Source organism: Onychostruthus taczanowskii, unplaced genomic scaffold, assembly GCF_017590055.1.
Source record: "Onychostruthus taczanowskii isolate IOZ18803 unplaced genomic scaffold, ASM1759005v1 scaffold76, whole genome shotgun sequence".
NCBI lineage: Eukaryota > Metazoa > Chordata > Aves > Passeriformes > Passeridae > Onychostruthus > Onychostruthus taczanowskii.
The window spans coordinates 3,746,989-3,756,900 of NW_024505450.1; positions in this window are offsets into that span (position 1 = coordinate 3,746,989).

Here is a 9,912-nt window from a genome sequence, read left to right on the forward strand (position 1 = left end):
TGAGCAGACTTCTGGCAGCAAAAGGAGTGGATGGCAGTGGAAGTTCATCCAGGACTCTGCTTTGGGTAAGACTAGTAAAGATTCTGTGAAGGAGCAAATCTTGTGCATCCTCTGGGATAACCTCTGAGCTGGTACCTGTAGCCATGGATGCTCCAAAGGTGTGAGTCTTGGTTTCAGCTCTTTGCCACGTGGTTTTTGGCTGTGTGGTGCAGGAGGTGTGTTTCTAAGTGATTCTGCACTGGGATACAGGGGCCTGATTTGTCACAGCAGGCTAAGGCTTCCTCCTGCCATTTGGACCCATCAAGCACAGGATGCATGACGACTGCTGTGTCATCAGTTGGTGCTGATGCTAAATGCAGCTGGTAATTTACAGAGGTAAGTCTTCAGGGCTGCTCTCTAACTCTGGGTTTTCTCCTGGTATTTTTTCTCTCAGGCTCTGTCAGCTTCACCTTGCTGGTGGTTCAGCACTGAGCTCGTTCTCCTCCATGCCAGGGTATTTTAAATTTTACTCCCTCAGTTCTCTTTTGTCCTTTCAGGAATTGTTCTAGTTTTCCTCTTCTGAGGAAGCTCTCATTTTGGCTAGCAGCAATTACAAAAAAGGCCAGGAAAATATTAGCACTTTGGCTTTTTTTCTTGTTGTGCTCCTTGGAGATTTTGAAATGTCTAGGTGTCTGTGCGTGCTGTCACAGGCAGGTAATTTTCCTTTGCTGGATGTCAGCCTTATCTGACAGTCAGGGTGACTGGGACACAGTATGGTTTGTAGAAGTTTGGTTTCACAGGGAGGCACAAGTGTGTGATGAATCTGCTTCTTTTCAAGGATCTTTCACTGCTGAAAGTAGCTTGATGCATGTATGCAGAACAAACCCTGGGTAATAAGTCTTTCTTTGGGGTCTGGTCCAAGCCCAGTGAACTCACCAGGAGTCTTTCTATTGACTTCAGCTGGCTCTGGATCAGACACCTGCCATCTCTCTGGACTCTGCTCCTGCCTATTACTCATCCTTCCAGCTGGAGGAGATGGTGCTTGGTTAAGATGCAGGATCCTGTTGGTGGGAAGAGAGACCTACCTATTGTAAGTGCTGCATGCTCCAGGTGATTGATGAGCAGCAGTGCAGTCGATTAACCTTTCTTCCTGAGAGAGCAGCTTCCATCTCCTCATCTCCACGAGGCTGAGAGCAGTCAAGGCCTTCAGCAGGGGAGGGCTGAGGAGCAGGATGCTCCCCAGAGGTGATTGGTTCCCAATTCTCTCTGCATAGTGGATTTAGTGAATTCAGCAGACCTTGGGGTCAAGCATTTATTAGGCTAAGAGACTGTCAAATCAATCTGCTCTACTCCAGGCAAGTTCTACCAGGAGGATGGCTTTTGCCAAGACTGTCTCAGCAATAGATTGATGACTGCCTCCTGGTTGAGGCTGCCTTTCTCTTTTCCATTTTCTGTGAATCAGAGTTTTTCCCCTCACTGACACCAATATTTTCTCCTTAGACAAATTTCATTTAGGAAACTCTTGGAAACTATCTGTAATTTAAGTCACAGGGAGAGTTCCAAACTCTGTAGTCTTTCCATTCTGTGTTATATTGACCCCAGGGCCTTTCTTGAGACCTTGCTTTTTGACTACAGGTGTTTGAATTATGTTTCTGGAATTTTCTTTTTACCCTTTCTCTCCCTTGTCCCCCCAGTCTTTTTTTCAACTTATATTCTCTAGCAGTTACAGGCAGGCAGGCATTCTGATTTTTCTCTGTCTAACATCATAGCTTCTTAATGGAAGGAGAAATGCATTGTAAAAGCAAGTGTATTTCCTTTCCTTGATACTAATCCTACTTCCTTGCAGATTCCTCATTTGCTGTAACCAGGCTGTTGAGCACCATCACCAGCTAATTTACTCAAATGAAATTGTGTTGTGGTCAGGCTTGCCCAGGGATGTCAGCTGCCAGAGGACACCCTCTGCACCCCTGTGGGCAGGTCCCAGCTGCCAGAGGTCTGCCTGACCTGCACAAGTGCAAGGAAAGGGAGTCCAACACAGGAGTGCAGCCTAAGTGCAGCATGGAAGGCTAAAGTCAGGTTTGAACATTTCCACCTTCACTTCCTGCCAGCCTAATCAAGGGAAAATGCAAGAGAAGTCTGAGTGAGCCCAGTGCTCTAAATCAGTTTCCAGTGATCCATATTGATTTGTTTCTTCCCCATCCAGCTGTCCCTTTCCTGCCTCCCCCTCTGCAGGAGCCAGCAGTGATTCCATTAGGATGTGGCTATGTGCATACAGCTCATTTGGTTTCCCTCTTGTTTTCCTCAGGCTCAATTTGCTTTCTGTTGATTATAGAGTAGAATCAGAGGAGCCCTTCATTTCCTCTGGGCAGCATTTCTCCGTAATTCTTACCACACAGCTCAGTCACTTATTTTGTGAAGGTTTGTTCACCAAAGCGGGTGTGACAAAAACCTGAGTTTAGGGTAACTGAGTGAACAGCCCACCATCATCCCTTCCCCAAACAGTGGGTACCACTTCTTCAGGTAGCTGTCAGTGGCACAATGGGGCTTGTCAGATTTATGGACTGAGGTGTCGGGACTGCACAAAGTCCAAGGAGTTCAGATAAATGGCAACATATTCCAAAAGCTGGGCTAGAAAGCATAGACTTAAAGGTATAAAATAAAAGGAATTGCATTAAGATGTATTTCTTTATTGCCATTACTGTTGAAGTGGCTCAGAAGTGTCAGTCTGTTGGGCCCTCAGTTACTAAAGGAACAGCACCACAAACATGAGGGGTTTTGCCTGCTGCGCTCAAGCGTTATCAACATTCACTCTTGTGCCAGGACCACAGCAAAATATTTTCTTTTCTGGTGACTTACTGCAATTGCAGGAAGAATGTAACCTTTTTTATGAGCACTGTCATAGATTCTTTAAGGGGTCTGGAGCAGGTACAGAATCTGCATTATTGTGAGGTACAAACTGTTGTTACTGCATTTATGTTAGGAGCTATCTGGAGAGTTTTGAAGGCTCTGTTTGAGCATCATATTGACACTACAAGGCTCAATCCCAGCTCTGGCTGGGAGAGGGGCAGTTCCTAAGAGGAGCTAAACTGTATTGATTAAGTTCTCCTAATCAACAGAACGACTTCTTGCACAAAGTGCTATTGAATTTTCTGCAGACTTGAAACTGCAAAATGCATAGACTTATTCATAATCAATTACATTCAATACAAAACTTTGAAACCCAAGAGCTGTATCAGTTTAAAATGAAATTCAGGTGTTTTGTTTTTATTAGAGATTTGTGTTTCTGGTACCAAATTGAGGCCAGATTTTCAGATATGTTTTGTTTGCCAGTGACTTGTTACTCTTGAACACCCCATCACTTGTGTCTGGAAGTAGGTTTAAAAAATTCTGGTTTTCTGGCATGTCTTATAAAAAAATTCTTAGCTGTTGTTCTAAGATTTTTCTGGAGCTGCTGTAGGTACCAGTCAGACTTTAGCATAGTGGATAGTCAGATACAAAATTTACTTTTCTTACCATAATGCCCTGCAGCAAACTGTCAGCTATGTGAATAAAAGCTGAAGCTCTCAGCTGCACTCCAGGAGCACAAAGACTTCCCTGACTTGGTGTTCCTTGTCAAACATGGTCAGAGGGTCCCTTCACTGTGGAGCCTGAGTCAAACAAGAATCAGGGAAAGCAAAAAGCCAATAACTCTGCTATTTTTACTGTTAGAGCAGCTGTGGGAGGAAAATCAAGCTGATCAGCCACAGTTACACCAGTGGCCTGTAGCCAAACTAAGGGTGGAATCCTCATTTTCTGATTTTTGCTGCTGTTCCACTCCTCACAACTTATTTAGAGAGATCATACAATGAGAATGAACCAGCTTTCTTATCCTAATTCAAAGGAATAAAATAATTTGAAAGCCCACAAAAGATTTCACATTAAAACTATCACTGGATACAAAGGTAACCAATAGATAACAGAAAAGGGCATTTGAGAGACAAACTGGACTTCCAGGCTAGAATACACAGGTTATAGTTTTGGCAAATGTTAGACAAACAGTAGTTTATGACTTGTTTATTGGAATCTTCCTTCTTAAGGGGGTGTGTGTGCCAAAACTGCAGGGCAGGAACAATTCCAAGACCATCCCACCCCAGGTTTTTCTTTTGTTTGGAGAGGGCAGGTGGAGTTCTGGAGGGGGATTTTGTGTGTGTGTGTGTGTGGAGTAGTTCCCAATGCCCTATTCCTTAGTAGGAGGTGCTCTTTGTTGAAATCTTAATCCCAATTTACTGTTGTTCAGACCAGCCAGCTGGACTTGTACGTGTCACACAGTGCATTTTTTTTTTCCCCCCTGAAATGGCATTTTGATAGATTTTGTTCCCAGCTTAGAGCCAAGCCTGAACAATGGGGGCAGGTACTGATGATTTCGAGTTTGCTGGCTTTTATTTGGAACAAGAGGAAAGCTGGTCTGGTGTCAGCAGTCATTACCTTCTGCCTGTGATGTGCTTTCCCCACACTGTGGCACTTGAGAGGCTGCTTTGTGAGCATGTTACTGTGAAAACAGACTTTTCCAAGGAACAAATTATCCATCCCCAGTGCAGGAGCCATATGCAGACAGCCCCAGCTGTAGCTATGGCCTCCACCAGTATCATTTACAGACCTGAATATTTGTAGAAATGCCAATTAAGCTGTGGTAGCACTATTTGTCACAGAAAGCTTGGCCATGTAATAAAAGTACCTGTCTCTGTTGGCAGACAATTTGAAGAGAGCTTCTGCTGCAGTAAATCAGATACTGATTATCTGATATAATATATCTTATTATATTACATATACTATATAATAATATAGTATATTATATATTATAATTATGTATTATAATGAAATATTACAATTATTATTATAATTATATATTATACTTGTATATCAAAACTATATATTATTATATGCACATTATATTGTCTAATATTATATTATTGTTCATATCATAATTAATAGTATTAATATTGATATTAATATTAATAGTAATAGTCCTTGCATAGTTCCAGAATTGTAGGGTGGAGTTTCAGCATTTTTGGGGATCTGATTTTGTGAAATTGGTGATGCTGCTCATGTGTGTCAGAGGTGCAGGGCTGGCTGCTGTGACCCCACATACAAAGCAGTGAGACCTGACAGAAGAGCAGTTCTATGGGACAGAAAAATCCTAAGGCCCAAGAATAGGGCAATGCAAGAAACCCTGGAAGTGTGTTGTAGTAGATTTTTTGGCAGCTGGAAAAAATGACAGATTTCAAGGGGATTCCACAAAGTTTGCTCTCCCTCCTCCAAGCATACATTCAAAGAAGAGCATCTTGCCTGAGGAGAGTGTGACCCTCAGCAATTACAGCACTGATTTTAGCAATGACTGTGAAGCACCGTGCACGTGCCGATGAATCACCTGAATCATCCTGCACGCTGACTCCTGTGTTTATCACTGAAATAGCTGTGTGCACTTCCCTGGCCCCTGAAAACCAGTCTGTGTCTGTGCTTAGGGTGTTTGCCACTCCACCCTGGGCTGACAGGGTGCTGGTCATTTGATACACACCTGCAGGACAGAGTGCCTGACCTGCCATCCAGGTCAGCTGCTGCTTTTCCCTCTGAGAAAAGGCAGAAGCAAGCTCCTCATGGCAAATGAAGCCCCTCTGATCTTCAGCCCCTGTCCATTTGCACATGAGTAAATAGGTTAAACTGTCCATGAAATAATAGAATTATTTCAGGAGTAACACAAAGTGGCAGCAGCAAAACCGAAAAGCAGCCCATTGCGTTTTGCTCTGGGCTGTACCTGCCAGTGTACTGAAGAGTAAACACAGTTTCTGATTACAATAAAGTTAATGGGCTAGGGGAAATATGGTTGTTTGTCACATTCACATTCTCTGAAAAATCCCTTCACCCAGGATTTTTCTCCTGGGAAGCTGAGAAGCCTCAGAGAAAAAGGAAAACAATATCATCTCATTTGCTTCTCCTGTGTTTTGCTCCTTTGGAATGTGTTTGGAGATTGTTTACCCACAGGTGATTGTTTCATTGGTTTCTGCTGTGAATTATTTTGACACATTGGCTAATCATTGCCAAGCTGTGTCAGACTGGAGAGTCACAAGTTTCGTTATCTTTTTAGCCTTCTGTAAGTACCTTTCTGTATTCTTTAGTATAGTTTAGTTTAGTATTCTTTAATATAATGTGGTATCATAAAATAATAAATTAGCCTTCTGAGAACATGGAGTCAGATTCAGCATTCCTCCCTGCCTCAGGGATCCCTGCAAATACAATAGTTGTTCAGAGAAGTTTGCTCTCTTCTTTCCTCCCAGGGGCACAAGCGCTCTCAGGATGGCCCTCCTGAGCTCAGTGCAGCCACTCACTGCTTTCCTGCAGGGACCCTGCCCCAGTGACAATGGCCAAAAGGAAGTGAGATGTGCCCAGCACACCAGAACTGTCTCTGCATACGAGGGCAGTGACTTTCATTACATTAATTTTCATTTTCCTGCCTACTGCTTGGTGCTCTGGCTAGCCCAGCATCCTTCCTACCACCCAGCACGTTTCCTCCTCTGGGGAACTGCACAGGTTCCTCCTGCCAGCAGCCAGCACCCTGCAGGATTTCCCTCCCTGACGCAGGCAGGAAGGAGAACGGTATGGAAATAAAGAGTACAAACAGCAGCAATATGTTCTACAGTGTGTTTGCATGCACAGCTTTCCTCCAGGATACAAGCAAACGTGGAAGAAAATCAGAATTACAGGAATGTTCACCTCAGCTAGGCAGTTTCCCAAGTCCTTCATCACCCCTCACCCTCTGGAAAGTTGCTGTGACCCTGCAGTGATCAGTGGATGTTATTTTTTCATAGCTTGTCCAACACAGCTCAGCCCTGGTGGGCTTACAGCTCATCCCTGCTGTAATAGGTCACCATATGCTTCACATCTGGCCCTACAAAAGGAGCCATATTACACATATGATGACAACTGGTTTAGGGCACAGCCTCCAGAGACTGATAACTGTGGCTAGCAGTCTTGACAATTTAGCAGTTTCATTAATCAGCATTAAAATCTCATTTTACTATTACAGGCCTAATTACTACAAATCCAAATGATGACTAAAATAAGCGATTTCACGAGTTTTGTTGTTTAGCAAGCTGATACAGACAATTTTTTTCAAAAATGTAGGCAATTAATAAAAAGCCAACAGCAAGTCCACTGCAGTGTCTCATCAAAAATTGCTGGACCAAACTGACCTCAGCAGTGATGATAAAGCAGATTGTATTTAATCAGAAAACAAGCAAAGGATGTAGACTATATATATATGTTTTCAGAATTCAGATCTTTCATCTGTCACAGGAGAAAATGCTGCTTTAAAATTGCCTGGAATATATCTGAATATTTGCTGTCAGGTGAGTATTTCAGTTTACATTTGGGATCTGACTCTGGCTTTTATTGGTGAGGGGGAGGGAAAAGAAAAAGAAGCCAGTTTCCAGACAGCTGTATGCAGGAAATTGTCTCCTCTTGCCTCACACAACACATCCTGGAACCCACTGGTATTTAAAGTTTGGAACACTTATTTTCTACATGTTTGCTGTAGGGGATTGAAACTTGATGTGAATTCTTTTCTTGAAATACTTGAAGTCTTCCTAAGAGGGTAAAACACAGGAGCCTGGAATATTTGCCAGATTAAGCTTTAAGAATTTTCTACTAATTCATGTCCCACAATTACTCACTGACTGCTGTGTACAATTCCATCTTTGGGGTTCTTCTCCAATGTCCTGACAGCCTTTTCCTAATGTACCATCCTCTAAGACACGAACAAGGGGAGGCTGTGCCACATTCTAACTTTCAGTAGTTCATATTGTGAGACAGCTGCCTGCAGAAAGTCAGCCTGGGAAACAGAAAAATGTCTTTAAAAAAAGAGCCATGGGAAAAAACAATTTGCTCCTCTTCTTCATTACTCATCAAATCGAAATCCATCCTGTGTGTGCCACAGCTGTGTGGGTTGGAAAAAGGCAACTGCATTCTCTTCAAGTCAAACACTTTCTTCTTGAAAAAGGAAGGGTTCCTTTCTATTGAATTTACTGAAAATTTGCACCCCTGATTCAGTGCAGCAGCAAGGTGCATACACCTCTTTAAACTTCTGCAGGATCAGGGCTGCTTTGCCCTGATGATTATTTTTGTTAAATAAGGTGGTTTGTTATAACAGGAAATGCTCCAGAAGTCTCTGTCACTGCAGAGCTGCCTCTGCTCTGTGTGTGTCCTGGGGGCACCTCTTCCAGAGCACGCAATTCCTGCAGCACTGGCAGCTGCAATTCCCCCTTTTCCTGCTGAGGGACAGAGAATTGTTTCATTCTCCCTATGCAAGGGTGACTACATGCACTTTTGACTGAATTTTGATGATTTTTTAGGTAGTATTTATTGCCAGGTATGATGAACCCATTTTAAATTCATTTTCTTACAGCTACAAAGCGAGGAAAGGCATTTATCCCAGGCACTGCAATTAAATTTGGTTTTCTCTAAATCCCACCTTTCAGGGAGGTAGCTGTTGGGGTAAGTGAACAGGGATGCTGGCCTGGAGCTGTCACATGAGGTTCCCTTCAAGGCCACCTGCTGTCCTTCCTGGCTGACTCCCTGCCAGGTTGGACATTGGAAATCCCTTGAAAACTCTCATTTTTCCCAGCTGCCAAGAACTGTGGTGCTCTTCAAGGAAAATGCAGTTGAGGTACTGGATTCCTCACACGAGCAAATCTCCAGAGCTGGAATTTATTTTAAGCTTTGATTATTTTTAGAGCAGTTCTTGCTGTTGTTGTCGAGCCCATGCTAAAGCAATTACTGTCTGCGAGGGTCACCTGGAGTTCAGTGTCACTGAGAAACTTGGAGCAGGGCAGAGAACGGCATGAGCTGCTCAGCAGAGGGGCTGACACAAACTCTGTCCCTTAAAGAAGCAGAGCAGCTCCCTCTCTGCCTCCCTGCTTTATTGTTTTTTCAAAGGTTTAAGCCCTTTCATGGCATCAAGAGGTGCTGCCAAAAAAACCCTCCTCTGCTCCAAGCAGCCAACTGGCCCCCAAAATGCAAACCCTGGCATGTGCTGGGGGCAGCTCCAGCCTCCTCCTGCCTGGCCCCTCGGGGGGATGGAAGAGCCAAGGCACCACTGGGTGTCAGAGCAATGCAGCTAGACGAGATGTGCTTTGACACCCGGTCCAAAAGGGATGGGCTGAGATGCGACAAAGAGCAAATGAGAGCCAAAGCAGGGAATAAACATGGCCATCCATCCAAGGGAACTCCTCCAATGTGCTTTCCCCGCTCTGGATCAGCTGCTCCTTCCCTGTCCAGCTGCAGGGAATGGGCTGTGTGTCACTGCTGCAGGAGAGGGAACTCTGCTGCCTCCGTGCAGCTTCAGTTCCCTTTTCACGTGTTGCTGTGATATTTTCTGAAAAATCCTCTTTGCCCAGGATTCTTCTCCTGGGAAACTAAGAGCCCTCAGAGAGGAATGAAAACAATAATTATGTGATTTGCTTCTCCTGTTTTCCTGCTTTGAAATGTGGTAGGTGATTGTTTCATTGGTTTCATGTGAATTGTTTTTACTTAATGATCAATCACGGTCCAGCTGTGGCTCTGAAGAGTCACGAGCTTTCACTATCATTCTTGTTAAACCTTCTGTCTGTATCCTTTCTCTTTAGTATAGTTTAGTATAGCATTTCTTTAATACAATATCACATCTTAATATAACAAATCAGCCTTCTGAGAACACAGAGTCAGATTCACTCATCTCTCACCTCGTCCCGGGGACCCCTGCAAACTCAACATTCATGTTTGCCAACTTTCCTCCAGGAACACAGCTTTTACATTTAGATGGCTTAGGAGGCTGATTTTTCTGCTCAGTCCCTTGGCTGGAGAATCACAGTGTAATGCAAGGCAGCTGTTCCTGCATCTGAAAGCAAGAGATTTCTGCAGAGG